The following is a 21,003-nucleotide window of genomic DNA, read 5'->3' as shown; positions in this document are numbered from 1 at the left end:
AGAAAATGTTCTGGGTGGAACATGAAAGAATTAATTCTGACTATAAGGTAAAGGATGAAATATTTAAATACTCTGTTAAATAATCACAAGGAAAAAACATGTGGAGGTGAAATAAAAAGCTAGAAGAATGTTTCTTTGGAAGAAAGCCTGAGGAAAAGTTAAAAGGGAAGTTTAATGAAAAAGAGAGTGGGAGGGAAGATCCCAGGTGAGAGAAGATTAGTAACATCATTTTGGGAGTTTTTTCTTTGTTTCCTACAGAATATTCTTATTTGCATAAAACATGGAGATTGGCCCTAAACACAATCAGATTCAATATGATAATATTAAAAAACATGAGCTTTTTTTTTACTGTATAGATAAACTCATAATAAGAATGACAAATTCTTGGTGGATACCAAGAGAAAGATCTGCTTTCACAGGTGAGGGACTTGATTGCTTAATCTGAGATCTAACTGGCAGCAGGTGGGGGTGTAAGGTCATGGAGTGTTCTAGAAAAACTGAATCATTTTCAAAGGTGCTTAGGACTGCAAGAAAGGAAAATTTAAGGTGCAATAATTGTTATAGCTTATTTAGTTCTGAAGCCCAGAGAAATCTGTGGAAATACTTGTATTGTCTTTAACAGTGAATTAAAGACCACTCATTTTGAGTGAGGGCACTCAAAATATTTTTTTACAGGGTTTATTTGTGATGCCTCAGAAGAAAGTGTGCAGCTACCTGGGAGTAGAGAGCTCTTGCAAGTAAACCTGTAGAGTAAGGACTCAGAGTGGAACTGCTGTCTATTCACTGGTAAGCGCTTTACAATATTCTGTTGGGGCAGAAGGAAAGTTAATTCACATTGTGATACAGATTGTATTTATGTGCCTATAAGCATTATAAACTTCAGTACTCTTCCGAAGATGTAGGTAATCTATGTTTGCAGAATGTTGTTGAATGGCTGAGTTGCAAGTATTGCATCTTGGCTAGGTGATGGTGGAGAGATGCAGCTCATTTGCATTTTGTCCTGAAGAAAAGTAGAAAATAGATTTTTGCTACTGGAATGACTAGTCTGGAAATCTATTTAGTTTCAAAACAGTAAATTGCAAGGTCTCATACACTTACATTTTCTATGTTATTAAATACAGATCTGGTCACTTTCTTTCTCAATTAAAATGGAAACTTCTCCAGAAGCTGCCCTAACCTGTAGGCTGTAGAACCATATTTAGAGCTCTGATTTCTTTGGGTTGCATTTGCCGGAGGCTGATTCTCTCAGAGGAGATGCTGGTGCCTACTGGAGAGCTCTAGCAGGTATGGAAGGTAGATGCAGCAAAGCTTTCAGGAATGGAGTATTTTTTGCTTGTGTTTTTTTTTTTTTTTTTTTTTTTTTCCATATGGCAAAGATTCTGAAACTAAAATCTACTTGTCTCCAGGTGCCCTTCATAGTCTACAGAAAGTGTAAGCACCTTCTTGTTGGGTTAATACCTGCCTCTCTGTATAGTTTCCAGAACAGTGGCTGAAAGCAACAATGACTTGAGGGAGTCCTAACTCAGTAAGAGTGCTTATATTGAGATTCCCTGCTGTGGTTCTGAACCTTTGCAAAACATTCTTTAGTAAGAGTGCTGGTGAGCACTTCTCAGGGCACTGTAGATGAGCATCCAGTTCTGATCCTTGTGTCAGGCCTCCTGAATGGAGCCTTTATATATGCTGTTTAGTGAAGCATGGAACCAAAGTGCCAAGCTTGTATCAGGAATGCTATAAGATGGTTTTATTCTCTTAGAAAGGAAAACAAACTATTGCAGAGTCTTGAGCTAAATGCCTTTTACCTAGGGACTATGATGAGAGATGCAGATGCGCTGCTAACCAGGGATGCAAACGTTGTTTATATCTCGAGCATTGCTTTTATTGTTAGAGTCCCACTTCAACTGTGACTTTAGACCTTTGTTTGGAAGGAGAAGACTATGCACTCTGATCTGGAGGCTGACAAACTGAGCAGTTAAACGCTGACTGCTGGGCCTGGCAGACAGCTTATTCAAATTTCAGAATGTTGGCTGTAAAACATAATAGGCTATGTTTTATGGGACCGGAATAGCAAATAATGTAATAAAGCACTTGTCAGAAAATGAAAGGAGAACTCAATGAGTACGAATTACTTAATTAGTGATAAAATGTCTATTATGTGCTAGAAACAACAAACAGAGCAAAATATGAAACTCCTGTCTCTTGTGTGCTGAACGACAATTCTTTTCTTGTCACTGGATTAATGAATCATTAGTTCATAAGCAAATAAAACCTTTATTTTATCAACAAGCTGGTTATAGTGTTAGCCAGAGAATTTTGTTTGACTACGTAATATCAAGTGTACTTTGAAAGATGTTTTTTGAATTTCATTAAAAACTTTTGCGAGATGGCTATTTAGATGATTAATAGATGAAAGGAGATGTGTTAAACATTGGGCATAATTTATTACGTGCTTGCACTCCTCTGCAACCTGCAGAGCAGTCAGTAGGGTGCTGCCACATACAGCCAAGCCCTGTAGCAAGGCTGTCTTCAGGCTTTGATAAATGGAGCATGTTACTCACTGAGGAGTGGGCCTTCCCCAGAGAGAGGGAGGGAAAAGAAGGCTGTTTTTGCATTATGACGCTGCTTTTAATGTAAGACATTTCAAGTGGTCTTAAGAATGAATAAATCAATTAAAAATACAAAACGTCAGCCTTATGCTCAATCTTAGGGAAATGCTGTGCTAGGCTAAAATACAGGAAAAATACAGTGTTGGGGGAGGTAAGGCTGAATGAGAGAACTCTGTATCTTAACATAACTTTTTGTTTCCAATAAACACTGCTATGTGATCAGTGAACTTTGCCTGTATGCAGATTCAGCAAGGAAAACTGAGCAGTAAGGCGATACTCAACAATTCTTATGAACAAGTGTTGGGTAGAGCTCTCCTCTTTTACACAGCGCAGATCTGTACCTCTTTCTTCTGATTTAACTGAGCAAATGGTCACTGAAACTACTGTTCTGTGTGAATGAGAAGAGAACAAGTGTGTGCAGAGCCAGCTGTGTTTCTCAGAGAGAGAGAGATATGAGTAATGCTAGCCTATTGAGAGTACTCTTGGACTGAGCGTTGAAGAAAATGCCTGTTAGTAGATAACATTAGGCCTAAATAATATACATGAAGATAAAGATTGCATCTCGCAATGCTTGCTGCTTATTTTGTTTTTTATTGTTGAAATGCCTGTTACTTCCAGATACAGGCTGGAATTCTTGTGGGGAATAGCTAAATCTTGTGGACATTTTGCAGAGTCATTTGGAGATTACAGCTGGTTAAAACAAGTAGGAATATATTCTGTCACTCATTACTTTCATTTTTATACTAAAAAATATGGCAAATAATGGCTGTCCTGCTTTTATTTGTTTTGTGGGAATGTACAATGCAAATTTCAGAGTATTATGTGAGAACTTCATTACATTAAGCATACGTGGTTTTTTTTCTGAAAAGGTTGACTTTAACTTGCTGGAGGATATTTTTTTTTGCTTTGTCAAAAACAAAAGAGTAGAACAAGAAGTTCTACTCTGTGGAAAAAAATCTCTTCCATGCATGTCAGATCTGATTTAGGAACGTGCGCTTAAGTGAATATTTAAGATATGTTTCAGTTTATCTCCCTCTGGCGAGGGTTTCTTTCATGTGACCTTAGACTTCTCCATATTTCTGCATAGAATTCTTCCATACACTGTGACTTCACTCTAAGTGACTCCAGCAGTAAGAGCTCTTTCGGTTCTCATTCATTACTTAAATTATACTAGGCTACATATCCTTCGTTTAGAATCATAGGCTGTCTATACGTTAATTACAAAGTTACTCAGATTCTTCCTGATCTGCAAAAGGCTTGAACTAAATTCCTTGCCCTGTGCAGTCTCAAACACCAAGCTTGAGTTTCATGTATCCCTGGGACCATTAAGGTCTATAGCTGACTGTACTTTGAGGAGATGTATAAACTATTTCTACTCAAGTTTACTTCAGGGGGGTTGATTGCAGCTGAAAGGCAATGTGATGGTGTTGACAGTGGTGTTTGTGTTCTGCCTGCACTGAATGGGTGTTTGATGTATAATTCTGTTGACTCCTCTGCTGAGGGCTTCATTTCTGACCTTCCCCTCCTGTTTTCGGTTCTGTTTGCCTTGACTTGAAGAGCAGTTTCTGTTTGTTTATCTTTTAGTCTCTTCTGTCTGGGTAACAAGTGTTGTATAATTGTTCAGATGCTCTATTGAAGGACCATGGTACACATGCTTTGGTGTACAACAAAATGCTGCTGCTTATTTAAAGGAATTAAGTCTACTACAAAGAGAATTGAAGAATTTCAGGCTGGAGAAAGAGCAACATGGTAGCCATGTAGGTGAGGGAGTGAGACAAATCAAACTGAAGTACTTGCTGAAAAAGGTCTGGAGCCCTCTCACCTAACACCTTGACACTGTTGACTACATAAAACTTTTGCAGTAATGTTCAGGAATGCCAATAAGAACATCCTTTGTTTCTTATAGTGCAGCTCTATGGCAATGGAGAGATCAGCCAGTGATAGAAATGGGTCCACGAAATGTCCAGGCAGCAGAGATTTTCTTTCCAGATATTTTTAGTGCTGCTTCTGTGCACTGTCTTCAAAACAGAAGGGGCCGAGGGTTGTGAGAGCATAGATTCCTTCCCCCCCCACAGTGACCTCCTTCCATTTAACGGAAAATGAGGTGGAATTTGTTGAATTGTGATCTGAACTCTGAGTTCTGCTGGATTTGATGTTCTCACACAGACTGGCTGACTTCTGATGATGCTGTTTGTCTTCAACTGCCATATGGGTGAGTGGAGGTGGTGGCACCTATGTTCTGATGATCATTGCATGGGTTTGTTACAGATGTGCAACAGTTTAGTACTGGGATCTTACTTGCATTCTTTTTTTTTGCTGTTCTCTGATTGATGACCTGCCATAAATATCACAAACATAACTATTCTACCCTTTTTCCTCTAGAGACAGAAAGCAGATGCTGAAGAGTATTATGTACTGAGGAACTAAAATAAATAAATACGGAAATTGTGAAGGGTGATTTAATATCAGAAAATGGCCAATGGACTACGTTATGAAAAGACAGTCTTTCTTTCTTTATTCTAATCCACCTCATGGGGAACTCGGGTACTTGTCTGCAGTAAACTAAACGTTGTGATTCAGCTTTAAGCTGTCTGGTATGCTTTGTTTCAGTCTAATCTACAGTGAGCAGGTAATTGATGGAGTTTCTTAATTTTTAAGGAAGCAATCATAATGAGAGATAGCTGTTGCTGTCTGACCAAGGGGTTATTCTTCACTCTTCATTTTCATCGAGACACTTGGGTTTTCTGAATAACATCCTGTAGGAAATGCTCCTTTGAAAGCATTCTTAATCATGTTCCGTTTCATGTTTATTCTTCATCTTGATCTTTGTGGGAAGCAAGTCATGTAATGGCTTACTTCTGAGAAGCTGGTATTGTGGCCTGCCCCTTAGGGGTGTCTGGGGAACAGCAGTGAATTACAGTTACCGTTAAACTTCTTGTTACAATGGCAAATTGAAAACCCAAGAATGCAGGAAAAGTGTCTTGCAATTATCTTTGAGTTGCAGATGCACAGCAATGCTTAATTCACTTTTAAATTAGAAAGGAGATGCTCTGCTGAGAAACATGCATGCGTATTTTAGGAATATGATGAATTGCTTAGAAGGTTTCAAGCTAGTGCTTCTTACAATGTCAGCTTATCGGCATACTGTGTTTTAATTAGTACAAAAGATAATTAAATGATTATAGCGAAGTCTTTCAACAAGTATGAATCAGTATCTGTGTTTGTACAGCTTAGACTCTTTCATGGGAAGTGACACAGGAAATGTTCAACAGCCTTTAAAGCAGACAGAAAAGCCTGCAGTTTTTGTGTGTATAAGGCAGGCAATAATACAAAGTATGGATGACAGATATGAAGTCTTGTCTTGAACAAATCTGTGCTGTGCTGGTGGAAACGATTTCCCTTGGCAGCTGGGTGACTGGAATTATTCTGGTGCCTTCTGCCATTAAGTGTTGCAACTCTTTGCCATTTTGTGCCTAGTTGCTCAGAGGCCTTTGATGTGCATGAGCAATGAGGTGGCGCTGGGTAACGGGCACAGCTCTGCTACTGACTAAAGATACTGAGGCTTATTGTACATTGCTCACTGGGGGCACAAGGAAACAAGACAGACATAATGATATTCAGAGTTACTTCAAGATCATAATGCCAGCAGTTCTTCTCACCTAAAGCGATGTGGCATCATTTCTCCTCACGGGAGAGTTTCCTGTTAACACTCATCCAGAAACACTGCTGACTTTTCCTGCTGACCCTGTCCTGTCAAAACATAGTTTTTGCAATGTGTAGGACTTGCATGAAGGTTTCCAATACCAGGTGTTGGAATTAATCTTGTCAAACCAATGTTGCTTGGGTGAACTAATGGATAGACTCCACAGTGCTAAAATTGGAAAGAATACAGTTCCCTTAGGGTCATTTAGCGACCTGCCTGAAGATTTGCTGCTCTGTTCGCCATCTCTACATGGAATAACCTTCCTTTGAACTTGGTCAATTTCATAAATTGCCAAGAGCAGAAATCTTGTATAGTGTGTGAAAGAGTGTGAATGAACAGTCATGGGATGGTCGGGGCACTTCAAGGTCTGCTTAGGAAAAGTCTGTTGCTGTGTCACATCAGTGCTGTACAGTTTATAACATCCCGTAGGATGGAACTGTCTCATCTTTCATAATATGACAGTTGCTTCCAGAGCAGTGTTGCTAACTTTAAAGTTGCACCTTGGGTTTATATCCCTGCTGTGCAATGTTGTCAGTGCAAATGACGTGGGTCTAGGCTGCAGTGTACGGTCCCAGACACTGGGAGTGTAAGGAAATTAAGTTATTTTGGAGACGTCTGTATCTTGCTCCTTGGGACCTGACTGTTTCTGTAATGGCTAGCACTCATCTCTTAGCTTACTGAAGGAGCTTCTTTTGGCTCTGGTCCAACAGTTGATTTTGCTAAACTACTGGCTAGATTCTGGAGAAAGCTAAAGAAATTTAAATGCATGCTTTTAAGAAGTCATTTCTGTCACTTGTATTTTTTCATAATAGGAGAAACTGCTTTTTTCTTTTCTTCATCCTCTGCAAAATTATTATGGGGCAGTGTTGGAGGGCATGAAATTTAAGGTCTGCTTTCACTTTTGAATCACAATATTTTTGAGATTCATAAATGTCTCTGTTTTTTGACATTTTTTTTTTTCCCCTGAATAGTAGAGCATGATTTTCATCATAAATACTAGGCTAATAATATTTCTAACCTGGTAGAATTCAGAAATAACTCTTTATTTCGAGTGGCAACCTGATTATCTGAGATTTTTTAGAATCAAAGTAGGAAAGATAATTGAAGAGCTTTATCTTCTATCTTTAGAGATGCAGTTTCTCAGCCTGCTTCACCCCCCCACCTGCCTTGCCTCTGTGAAATACAATTATGTCCCATCCCTGGAGGCATTCAAGGCCAGGCTGGATATGACTCTGGGCAGTCTGGTCTGGTGCTTGGTGGCCCTGCACATAGCAGGGGGTTGAAACTAGATGATCGTTGTGGTCCTTTTCAACCCAGACCATTCTATGAAATACTGTTCATTTCAAAGCCCTCCACAGGATTTAAGTTTCTATACTGGTTTATTGCTAATTATTCTCAAGCATACTGATCCCAAGGATCCTTGAAAAGTTTAGATTGTTACTAGGCATACAATCATATTGTTATTAAGCCTGGAAAAGACCATAAAGATCATCTAGTCCAACTGCCAATGCATCACCACTGTGCCCAATAAACCATTTCACTCAGTGCCACAGACACATAGAGTCATAGAATCATTAAGACTGGAGAGGACCTCTAAGATCATCTAGTCCAACCATTTCCAGTACTGCTTTAAAGTAGTTGTTTTTAGTTTACTTTATTCAGTTGTTTTTAGATTACTTTATTTTTCTATAGTCTCAATGCAAAGTATTTCTAGATGAACACACAGTATGGATGCATTTGTTTTCCGGATCTTATGGAGGCATCTTAACATATTCCTATCTTTCTTCTAGTGCTAAAATAAACTTTGTCTGAGTAACTTCAGAAATAAATTTTTCCATTGATATTAGAAAAAAAAATTCCATATTTTCCACAGGACTTTCTGCAAACAAGGATTTCTGCTTGCTGTTAAGGAGCTGCTGTAGAATTTTTGCTACTGCAGTACTGCAAAATGTCATTATTCCTCTGTGTTCAAAATTGCCACAGCTGTGAAATGCTGAAGTGTCTTGGTTATGATTCAGTTGGTTTTAAATAACATCATCATGGCTTAAGATATATCTATGGGTATATCTGCAAGTAAACATTAGGATGTAACTTTGTTGAATAAACCTTTAGATGCATTTCACAGTGGTCCAGAATCCCTTGCCCTAGCTGATAACATGTGGCCTCAGGGAGATTCAAACAGCTAGATGGCCTCATGTAAGAACCAACTTGATGTTCTGGGATACATTTTGTCAGTAAATGAATATGGTTAGCTTTGCGTCTCCTATCTCCCTAGGATCAGCAAAAGGAGGGGAAAATCATGCAGAGAGGAGCATAAACACTTTTCTTTCAGGCACTATCTCATCAGTTTGCATCACTCATCATATAAAAGTGCACTTCAGCATAAAAATATATCAGGATTTCTTTTGCTGCTGCCACCTGTTTTTGACCCCTTGATTGTATTGCTTTCCCTCATGTTGCATAGTGAATTGGACTGAGGGTTTGATTGTGTCTAAAATCAGTGTTTCAGTTCTTATGAGGAGGCAGTGCTTAGATGCAAGCATCAGGGAAAGAGATAGCTAGAGACCTGACCTCTAATGAGCTGGAAGGAAGCTGAGTTGCATTAGTGGAGAGTGAGCTCTGATAAGTTACATTAACTACTCTCACCTGTGAGAGGTACTACAAGTCTTGCTATGACCTTGTTACTACAGGCAGCAACTCCCCCTGCTTTGAAAAGTCATAAATGGGAAGATTTCATGCAGTCAAAATTTGAGGCAACTGAGTGTAGCAAAACTTATGATGAAAAACTGAGTATTTCCTTGGAGAACCTGCAGAAAGCTCTGAAAGCTTGTCATTCTTAGGAGTATGTTCCCAAGGGGTATACTGTGCCTTGGAGAGATATGAAGTAATAGATGCTCCTGTTGCTGTGCTTGGCTGTGTTTTTGTAGTGCATCAAGGCAGAGGTTGGTTTAACTTCAAAATGATGTACAAGGCTTATGGTGGGAGTAAGAGGGAGAAATTCAACTAGCCTTTGGGAACTGAAGTCTACACAGAAAATGGATGTCTCTTGTTCTCTGGCATTATTTATGGTGTAAGAAGCAGGCAGAAAAGGCTTTTTTTTTCCTCCAGACTTTCTCCTACCCACTTTCCTTGAATGACTATGTAAGCTAGATCTCCACAAAACAGTCTCTCTAGGTGATATGCAGTATAGCAGATTTACAGACTTATTCTAGTCTATCAGTTGTGGCTTTTCTTAGGCTTTAGGGTTTCCTAATAACAAAGACAAGAAAACATAATGTCAACTTTTCCTGGACTGATATAAGAATTGTCCTGGTTACTGTTTGCTAAAACAAATTTCTTCCCCAATATTACTACTGGGAGAGAATGGAGCTAACAGAGACTAAAGCAATCACTGTAGCTTTAGGCTAGAAAAGTCATGAGTAGTGTGGGCTCAAGGATCAGGTTTTACTAGAGGAAAAAAATGATTGATCTTGTTAAATTTGATGGCAGAGAAATCTGAGAACATGCAGGTATTTCACAGATTCCCACAGACAAACTTTCCTTTGAAAACAATGCTAGATAACCTAGTAGTAAGAGCAGATGAAATCTCATTAATTCTATTGTACTTAGTTTTCAACTATTGATAATCATGGGCTGAAGTACCTTACAGAATGAGGGCCTGTGACAGTACTGTGACAAACAGCTGCCTGAGCGCTAGCAGGAAATGAGTTGCAGTACAAGGTTTGGTACAGGAGGTAGATCTGAGCTGCACAAGTACCCATGTCACTTGATGAGCACCACTGGCTTGCTTGAAGGATGTAGTTCTTTGATCTGGGTAGAAAAAATGTATGGACAAACTGGACTCTGTGTGGAATGAAGGGCTCAGCTCTAATGCCCTATTCTGGGTTAGGGTGTTGCCTCACTGCTCCATACTGGCACCATGGAAACTGGCAGCTGTGCACTGAGACTCCTTGTACAGGTCTGAGAGGGGTTGCAGGGTAGCGAGCAGTCTCTTGTTTTCAGGCAGTTGTTTGAAAGAAAATAGTGCAGTAATCTTAAACTCTGCAAGGCTTATGAATATATGCCTGCAAAGACTCACACGAGTCAGCTAGGCAGGGGGGTTGGAACTACATGATCCTTGGGGTCCCTTCCAACCCGGGTGATTCTGTGATTCTGAGGTGGAAGGCTGAGAAACTGGGTATAAAACAGCTATATTCATTTTGCAAGTGCTTCTGAGACTGCAATTGTTGCTGTTTTGGCAGCACAGCTCATTTCTGTAGCTATCCTAGATATTTGCTCTTCAAATATAAAGCACAATTCCAAGAAAAACATTACAAAGCTGTGACTTTTGGAGCTTGTGTCTGATCAGGTGAGTAGCTTTCTGTACTGTACTTAAGCATCACTTCCAGTTGCCTACTAAGGGTCACAGGGATCACTGTCCAGAGATTGACTTAGAAACATTTCTAGTGTTTCTCTAGAAGCTCTTAATACTAGGTTATCTAGCATTGTTTTCTCTAGAAACACTACAAATATTTACTAGCAGATGCACAGTAAATGCATTTAATCTGAGGTTTGATTTAAATAAGACTCTACCAATAGAGTAGGTCTTCAGTTTGTCTAATCTCAGTATTTCTCTCCCACACATTAATTGATATGATGAGGGGAAAAAGACATGCCTCAAATGGGTAACTTTGAACTATTGACAGAAGCTTTACCTTCTCTGGTGTAAGCAGGAATTAGGCTTATTTTCTCTCTGCTGACAATCTATGTGCACAGACCACATTTGTCATGCAAAGGAAGCTTTCAGCATCCTAAGGAAAATGAACTATTTCAGGCTTTGTAAATCTTGATTGATTGTAAACCACAAACCAGGGAAACTCAGAAGAGATTTTTCTTATTTGATGCCTGAATGTTTGACACTGGGGAGCTAGTATGCTCCATGATACCTGGTAATATCAAGAGATGGCATCCTTTAAGGCTAAAAATGAGCAAGCAAACAAAGCCCAGGGAATAGGGAAATGATTAGGGAACTAAAAAGCACAGAAAAATCCTTGTGAAATGAGTGTAAATGGGAAGTCAAAGGTTTATGGAAGTAATGGAGGCCGTGTTTCAGACCTCTCTACCAGAACCTTTTTTTTTTTTTTTTTTTTGTCTCTAACCAAGCTTTTTGAAGTGGGTAGTCATCTTATGGTTGTTTTTTTTTCTGTAACCTGAATGAACCAAAATCCTGCTCCTCATCTAACTATCATTATTGCAATTAGCTGTGGAACACAAACTAACATCAGACCAATTGTGTATGTAATGAGGGAGGAGAAACTGTAGGGATGTGCCATGGAAGTGAAGAAAGGATGATGTTTGTGCTCTGGTATGGCTGGAAGTGGAAACACTGTAGGCAGAGAACGATTCTGACTTCAAATGTGCTTTTCTGTTAGACTACAGCAGAAAATGCAATAGCTGAAGTACTGGAGCAGACTCCTTGGTAATACGTATCCTCACTGAATGACTTATAGTTCATTTAAACACTTTGTTAGCTATGCTAAGATTATATCTTTGTGCACATGTAATCACTTAAACTGTTGACAAGTCCATGACTAGGTATGAGTTTGGCAGCACTTGGGCCTCCTTATCTCTGGTTCAAGGAGTTTGGAAATTGGGGGGGGGGGGGTCCTACTCTAAACCTTGTGATTCCATGGGAAATCCTCTTTGCTTTTTGGTAGCAATTGTTGACCAAATCTGGGACTAGGAGTGGGTTCAGCTGCACCTAGACTCCTCTGAGAAGGAGTTTAGAAAGAAAAGATGTTGACTCTGAACCTTGAGACTAAACAGGAGTTCCTCCTGGATGAGTGTGTTTAACTCTACCCTCTATGTAAATAAACAAGTGTACTTTGCCATCTCAAATTTTATATTGCTGTCTTATTTATGATCGAGCTTTGGTTAAATTGCTGAAAATATATTCCTGATTCTCTCTTATGAGTGCAGGGTACCTTCCATCTGTAGTAGAGCCTAAGCACGTGCTTTGTAATTATTCGCGGAATTGTGCTTTCCTTTCACCCCAAGTGGATTCTAAGGCATTTGGATATTTTTCTTTTCTTCACAAATACTTTTTCATGCTATAGGAATGCTTGTGTAGGGTGTCACTCATGCTTCTGATGTGCTACAAATATAAAGCAATATACAAATAGAATACTTGAGCTCTTCCTGGTTTCTGTGACTGTGAATCATAGAATTGTTAAGGTTGGGAAAGATGACTAAGATCACCTAGTCCTGCCATCAGCCCATTCCCACCATGCCCACTGACCCACATCCCCCAGTGCCTCATCTCTATGTTTCTTGAACATCCCCAGGGATGATGACTCCACCACGTCCCTGGGCAGCCTGTGTCAGTGCCTCACCGTTCTTCCTGAGAAGAAATTTTTCCTAATATCTGTGCTTCACTTCTTAAATCTTTCTAACAGTATTTCACTGTAGAGAAGAGATTACTTGAGCCAAATAACCACTTAGAAAAAATAAACAATTCATCTTGGCTGTTTAGTCTTTCAAAAGCTTCAGCCTGGGGATGAACCAGTCATTGTAACTCTGAGGAACAGGCTGATGCCAGTGTAGCAAACTATAGAAATAGTACTCAGAACTTGAAAAAGTGAACTCAAAAAGATCAGTGTGCTTTGTTTAGGTTGTCTTTCACTACCTTTAGAAATATAATTCAAGAGGATATGAAAACTTGTGTACAAAGAGCGCACTTGTAATACCAGAAGCTATTCTCTAACTGAAAAGATGCCTAAAAGACAGTCTTGCAGAGCCTGATCTCTTCCAGTCTGACTGGAAATCACAAAGCTGAACTTTTACTCTAAAATCTTGCTATTCATTATTCTAGTGGCAGTTGAACAAGCTGAGGGCACTGTCTGCTAAGCCATTACCAATGAGGCTGCTGTAGGAGCATAACCTGGCCAGTGTCAGGTCCTTAGGAAATGCTCTTCTAGTGGCCTCACTCAAGCAATGATGAAAAGCAATCATGCTTTTCAGCAGTTGCCCACCTGAACCACTTCCTAATTCAGTTTCAACTGACCTTAGAGTCGAATGCGAATGTTACAGCTCTCTAGATCTTCCTCTGGAAGGCTGCACTTCTAACATCACCATGTGTAGTCATGTTAATTCTCTCATTTATTACTTCTAGCAATAGCTCAAGTCTTGTCAGATTTATACTCTGTAATTTGCACCACAAATTTTTTTTACAGCAAGGTTCATGTGTACAGCCCCAGTGTTTATGAGAACAGGAATATTGCTTTTTTGTGCTTCAGCCTGGGGACACCACTGTGGCAGAGCTGTTATGATGCACGTCCTACTGTGCAGCTTTTCAGTAACAACCTGGACTCAATCAGTACATTTCAAGTTGCCTTTGCCAGACGCAAAGCATTTCTTATTTGCTTAATCCATCTAAGCATAGGAAAGAAATTTGCAATATGAAATAGGGAATGCAGGAGTTCTGACAACTTCTAGTGAAAATACACCACTCTTGCTTTCTAAACAACAACAAAAAGTTATTTTTGAGCTATGAAGGCTTGCAACTGCAAGTTAATTAATATCCAGTGGGACGTTAATCTCTGCTCTCCCAGCTATGAGGCCTGTTCACTGAATGACCTGAGGCCTTCCAAGGATGCCTGCAGTTCAGAGGATGAATCCACAGGACCCAAATATCAAAATTACTGAGGGACCACTGTGCCCTGAGTGAAATCTCAGGAATTGGAATTTAAAACATGTCAGCTTTTTTTTTTTTTAATTTTAAATGTAAACAGATTAGAGAATTCTCAAACCTGCACAAACGCAATGAAGAGAAACCTTGGCTGTTCGTTGGCTTTTGCAACTGCCTTTTGAAAAGAGACTGGCTTTCTCAGCCGTGGTATGGCCATCATCATCTTCCTGCACACAGGATCCTTAAAGTGATTCAAAATAATGCTGATGGTTTAATCCTTAGTTATGGAGATTCACATTTCATGTCCATAGGTTCATACAAACTATCACAAGGCATCTTTCTGTGGAACTCGCATATTCCTCAATGCACTTCAGCAGACCAAAGCTGCATACTTCTTTGGGAGTAATACGTTAGACCTGGGATTTCTTCTTCATCAGGCTGAAATTTAGGTTCTTTACAGAAGAGATGAGCAAAATTACTGGTGCTAGCAGTACAGAGTCCTGCCATCAACCACATAGAGATTAGACTTGATTGGTGTTGCTGGGGACTCTTATGGTATGAAAATGAGTGAGGTGTCACCCTGCATACAGGACATAATGTGCAAGGGGTGAAGTGAGTGACAGAAAAGTGATTTGGCCACTAGAATCCTGTCTGGATGAAGGCAATTTGACTGATTAAATACCAAATAAGAATGAGATCCAGAAACTGGGAAATAAATTATTACTACTGGGTATAATGCTTACGCTCATGTTTACATAAAGTTTCATGATTGTATTGTCTTAACTCATGATACAAGAGAACAGAATTCTCAAAGCCAAAAGGGAGTTATTTGAATTCACTATGTCAGAAGGATGAGTCTGAAGTGAACTTTTTATAGCTGGATGAAAACAGACCAAACGAGGGTAATTTACTATTTTTTTTATAAGGTAAGTAGTAGATGATGATCTCAGACTTCTTTAAATGAGTGGTCATTTTCTGTAAAGAACATTTTTCCTCTACTATAAAAAGTGAAAATCATCAGCTTATATGCGTGTGTACACACACACACACACACACACACACACACACACAGACTTTTTATCCCTCAGGCTCTTGATGTGCTCATTTGCAGTAATGGAAACTGGTTACTCCACAATACCTCGCCTGAGATGTTGGAGTGAATTAATGAATCATTTCATTGTGACTAGTGGGAAAATGGGGGACTTCAAAACACAATAGTTCAAGTTGCAACTGAATTCCATATCTCAATAGAAAAAGCACTACTGTATTTGTCAGAACTGGCAAGTACATTGACTTGCAGTAACTCGGGGAAACAAGACAGATAGTTTTCTTGTATCCATTAGCATCCCAACTGAAAGATACAAGGGCTTTTTTTTTAAAAAAAAAAAAAAAAAGTAGAACTGAATCATGTACAGAAGAGGAGAATATTTGCTTTTTGTCATAGTTTTTAGTAGGACTTTGAACTGACAGGTTAGTAGGCAGTGAGGTAGTTAAGTGGCCATTTTGGCTTGATACAAATTGCTTCAATTTGAGTGACTAGATACCTTTAAGATGGTGGCTGAAAAACTAGACCATCTATAAAAGACCTGAAGCATTTATTGAAGCTGTTTTGAACCAACTTAAGCTCTCTTGGGTCTAGCTCCTGATAAAGTCTGCTAAGTGAAAATGTAACAGACTCTCACACAGGTAAGGGGAAACACTGATAGTTTCACTGGCCTTTACATTTCAGTTAAATAAGAGTTTTGTCACCAACATGCTTATGTGACATATAAATGAGACTTAAGTTTCTGTTTCTGGTGTCTCGGGCGCTATTTCCTAATAGGAAGACACAATATAAATTAGACTAGTCACATTCAAAAGGGCCTTTTAAATTATCTTGGACATTATACTGATTAATAATAATAAGAACAGAATGTTGTCCTCAGTGAACTTCACTTTACACTGAGGTCTTACAGGTCTTTTGACTCCAGGTTACTAGAGTCAGATTCCCAGTGATATTTAAGGAACAGCTGGCATTTTAAATGTCAGGGAACATCATCCTGGAGCTGTCTTTTTTTTTGTTTGTTAGGTTGTATGTTTGGGGCTGAAGTGAAATTTTATTCTTGAGTACTGACCCTTTTACCTACCTTCTTGTGCATGGGATATGTGATAATCTGATGAGCTGTACAATATGGGTTTGTTCCTGTATGAAAATGAAAGGAATGGGATAAAACAGGTTGTTCTAACTTTTACTGGAACAAAGTTATGCAGAGTTATGCTCTGAAACTGGATCCTCGGTTTATATTTCATTTGTTTTTCCCACTGAAGTACAGCCTGACTTCCAGAACTGACATCTTGAAACTAGGCTACCTGTACAGCTGCTTGCTCTGGCTAGAGAAAAGAGATTGAGCAAATGGTGCTTTTTGCATGGTCTCTGGCTCAGCAGGTACACAGAATGAAAATCAGTACATTTCAATGCACCCCATTTAGGCAGCAGTTCCAAAAATGGTTATTAAAAGAGGGTTCGTGTTAGAGCTCCCTTGCAGTAGCTCTTACACTGGGCAAGGCAGATCCTCTTGGGATTGGTGAAGTGGCTGAAAAATGTATTCTGACGTTTTCTTCTCTTTCAGGTTCATCTGAGGACTAAGGCTTGTAAGTGTTGTCTGTATCTTTATCTTCATAAAATCTTAATTAGTAAACTTCTTGCAAAAATGTAAATGTTTGTTTTTGAGATGTCTTTGGAAACCTTTTCCAGTTGATCTTTACTTGTGGAACTTTGTATCTTTTAGAAAAGTTCTTTGTTTGAATAGAAAAAATAAGAACTCAAATATATATGCTGTTGATACTCTGAGGTTGGGTTGAGTTCATTTAAGGGGTCACGAGGCATTTTCCCCTCATCAGGTACTAAAGCATTTGAGCAAACAGATCGCTCTCATTCAGTTCAGAGAAACAGTTTTCACTCGACAATGAAGCTAACAAGGAGAGTTGTATAAAAGTCCTGTGCGTCAGTCTGAAGGTTGTGTACTCTTTGTTCTGAGGTTGCCTTCCCCACCTTGAGCGCTTCAGGAGATGTTTGACAACTGTTGTGGAGTATTACCAATTAGAAATTACTGATTGTTCCCATCCTTATGACACTCTCAGCCCTTGCCGACCAGCTGTGCTCAGCCTCACCTTGCAGGCAGTGAGCTGCACCCCCTCTGCCTTCTGTGTACCGGTGCTGTGGGAAATGGTGCTAGCTGAAGCAGCTCAGCTGTGTTCATACACCCTTCCCCACCCTCCCAGGCTTTCTCCTTTGTGAATATTTCTATGGTTTTTGTCCTTCTCAAAATTACCTCTTTATCTGATTCTAATGTTTCATTTGGAAGTTTTGTCATGTAGCACTGATATGCTTCTGTGGGTTTATGGAAGAGAAATGCAGTGAAGAAAACTGTAGGGGGGAAAATACCAACCACCACCCGAAACAAACCAATCATTATCCCATAATCATTACTGCACTCCTATTCTTCATCCCAACAATGATTCACATGGTATTCCAGAACTGTAGGAAACAAAACTTTCTTTAGCTCCTTTTGTTTCAGATGTTTTGAAATGACAGAGTGGTTTATAATTGGCATCTTTTCTGCAGCAAAATGTGGGTCTGTGTGATGCTTTCAGGTAGTGAGGCTATGAATTCACTGCAAATTGGTATTCAGAGGGGGGTGTTCTTAAATTGCCTGAATGCAGAAAGCTGCTCACTGGACTTATTCTAATTCTGGCAGGTGGTGAGGTTTGGTCCCTAATTTGTTCTTCTTGTCTCTTTTTGGGGCTGCTGTTGTCTGTGAAGAATGGAAAGTTCTGCTTTTTCTCATATCTTACATGAAGTATGACCCAGTCCCCTTCCTGCAGCAGGACACTCCCATGAGAAAATACAGTACCGCTTCCCACAGCCATCTGAGTTCTAAATCGACAGTGCCTCCTTCCACTGAAAGTCAAGTTTGAGTTGTTCGTTTTTTTTTTTTTTTAATTCCTGTTCTTTGTATGATTATGGGCATGATAGTTGTCCTGATCAAGAAATGCACTACCTAGTGCCATTTGATGTTTAATATAACTCTTTGCCTGTGACACTTCTACTCAGGAATGCCATCTACAAGCAATATTGTCTTTGTTAAAAGATGGTGTAAGGTCATGAATCTAATTTTGTTTCTTTAACTGCCAACATATTTTAGAGCAGGGAAAAGCACGGGGCCTCTGGAGAACTTAAATAAACAAACTTCTGAGAAATTGCTCAGCTTATTATCTCCTACTGATCTTTTGTTCTCTGAGTAGAGAAAGCTTTTTCTTGCCTGTTATACATGGAAATAAAAGTCTGAAAATAAGCCCAGGTACTTGATGTTAATTATAGTAGTACTATTTAAATGCAAATTTTGTTGTGGTTGGGCTGATCAGTAAGATAAATAGAGGGCATTTATGTAAATAAGCATATTGTAATATAACAATGAAGTATTTGTAATTATGGCGGCCAGCATTTTCCTCTTTCCCACAGGATGTGTTGGCTGGGTTTTAGATGCACAGGGAGTAACACTTGACATTCAGAGTTATGGAATAAAATTGTGTAGTGCCATAGGCCACAGACTGAAACAGATCAGATTCATTAGTTGCCCAACAAAGGAGAGGACTTGCAGTTTTCCATTTGTAGCATGCAAATAGAGAACTGTAGAAGAGCAATCTAGCCAGCCTTTGGAAACAGGATTTTTAGAATGATAGCCTTTCAGTTTGAGTCTCTTTTTGTTTTTGAGGGAGAGATTTATTGGTAATAAACCCGCTACCTCTGTCACAGGAATTAAATGGACACAATTGTGTGTACATGATGCTAATTATTTTTATACTGGTAGCTAAAATTACTTGGGTGTAAGCAGTACTATTAATGCTAACAACAACAAACTTAAAATGTTGAAATCTTACTTAAGACAGTCTAAGTTAGGCTTTTAGGTTCTATAGTCAACAGAGATTAGAAGATGCTCCAAGACATTTAAAATAGAAAGACATCTCCATTGAGCAACTCGTTTTATTTTCATCCATTATTGTCTGGATGAGTAGGTCAGATTAGAGGCCTATCAAATTAAGGTGACTTGCATGCTGAATAACTGAGTAGTATTCCTTGTTGCTCAAAATGTCAATGTGTACTGAGCTGACTTACGTAAAGTGACAGTAGAATCACTGGGGATTCACTTCTACTATGGAGAAATTCCCTTTGAAATGAATAACAAGGGATCGATTCAGCAGAAATGTTTTATGTTTTTCACTTGAAGGCAGGAGATTAGTGGGCTGTTGGTGTATTATAAAATCCAACTTAAAACAGACTGAGGAGAGTCATTAACACCTCTTACAGTTACCCCAAAATATACCACGTAATTTGCCATGTGTCACTTCATAATTTTGCATTCAATTGACCAAACATCAGTTTGTTCTAAAGTCTTAAAAATGTGTTATAGCTCGTCAAGAGCAGAAGTTGTTGTACCTGGTACATAATATAGAATAACTGATTTCTTGGTTTTCAACACCACACCTCTGAAATTTGCGTTCCTGAATAACAGTTTGTTCTGTATTTCTGTATCAAAGTAACTTCAGATATTGGAGTATGAAATCACACTGTAAAATGTGAAAGATACTGCACACAGACAAATATCAATCATGTGCCTGATACAACAATGATGCTGTTAATTTAAAAACACTTAAGAAGGTAAATAATACTCAGTCTCGATCTTTCTGAATGGTATTTTCCCGTTTTTTAAATGGCATCCAGGGTTTTTTTCAAGCTTAAGTTTGTTTTCAGGATTGCAGAGTGCTATTTCTAATGCAACATGATTACTGAGACTTCTGGGCAACTGCTAAGACAGGTTTATCAGAGTCAAATTAAGAGCCCTGTCTTCATAATTCTGTAAGTAGCCTGAATTCTGAACACTTTGTGACTTTTCTGTCTCCTTTCCCTTCATAGGGAGCTGGGAGCATGTAGGATTTGGATTTACACAGACCAGTGAGGTATCAGAAGGTAGGAGGGTTGAGTCCAGGTCATGATAACCAGTGCAGCAGTACTATAGTGTAGATGATCTAATCTTGTCTGATTTAACAGAGCAGTTGGGAACTCAATAGGCTGAGGATAAAATTGTTGCACTTAAGGTCTTTAGCCTTCCCTAATGCAGTTCCATTCTTCTTTTGCTATGATTTAAGAACTGTTCGATTTGGTGCAGTGTACTGCTAGGTTTGGATACATTGTGTGAGTTAGCCAGGATGTAAATCCTCACTGCTATCTCATCTGCTAAGTACAGTAAGGATCAGTTATATATTTATTCATAAAAGCTGCAGTCAGAATGAGTGTATTTTTTTTCTTTCTAACTAGTTAAAGAAAACTTGAAGTATTTAGTAAATTTAATCTCTGTTAAACCAATCTTAATCTTACTGGAGCATATAACTTTCCTGTTCTCACAGGAGTGAATTCCAAAACGCTGTAGAACAAAACCTTGTTTTTGTTGCTTGTTATTTTAATGATGTTTTTAGATTCTACACTGGGCAAAGGTTTTAGATATTTGTTGTACTTCTTTCTGCCTCAGATTCTTTGCTGCGAGATCCTGCTGTTTATGGACAACCATGAATGTGAGTTTAGAAGCCTCTGATCTCTTCCTTGTAGGGACATCAGTGTTTCCAAATTAAAATCCTGGTTGCGTTTTAAGCTATACTTGTCATTGAAAACAACAAAAATGTGTGGAACAGGAATTTGAACCCTAAGGAGTACCCCTCCCATCCATATACTGTTAACTGTAACTAAAGAATATTTAATGGTAAGGTCTGTAAATACAGTCCACCTTGATCTCTTTGGCATAAAGAGGTTGGAGAAAAGGCAAGCCTTCCTTTTAACCTCCTTAAAAATCAATTAAAAAGCCATTTCTTAAAGGCATTCTTTATCTAGGATAGAGAGGAGGTATTAAAAAAAAAAAATAAAACTAGAAACTTGGCATACAAAGCAGTATAGTTTAAACTAATGGAGAGGAGTGGAATAACCTAAACTTAGGAAGCTG

General features: G+C 38.9%; 1 long non-coding RNA gene across 1 annotated transcript; it reads left to right on the top strand.

The window, feature by feature from the left end:
- Positions 1-702: 702 nt before the first annotated feature.
- On the top strand, positions 703-17,927 carry LOC122175745. The gene is made up of 3 exons (XR_006177497.1): positions 703-786; positions 16,582-16,603; positions 17,775-17,927. It is a non-coding gene; the product is annotated as an uncharacterized LOC122175745 (long non-coding RNA).
- Positions 17,928-21,003: the final 3,076 nt, after the last annotated feature.

Source organism: Lagopus leucura, unplaced genomic scaffold (assembly GCF_019238085.1).
Source record: "Lagopus leucura isolate 7727_CA_CO unplaced genomic scaffold, USGS_WTPT01 Super-Scaffold_741, whole genome shotgun sequence".
Lineage (NCBI taxonomy): Eukaryota > Metazoa > Chordata > Aves > Galliformes > Phasianidae > Lagopus > Lagopus leucura.
The sequence above is the reverse complement of the archived record's forward strand: the minus strand, read 5'-3'. Positions and strand labels throughout refer to the sequence as shown.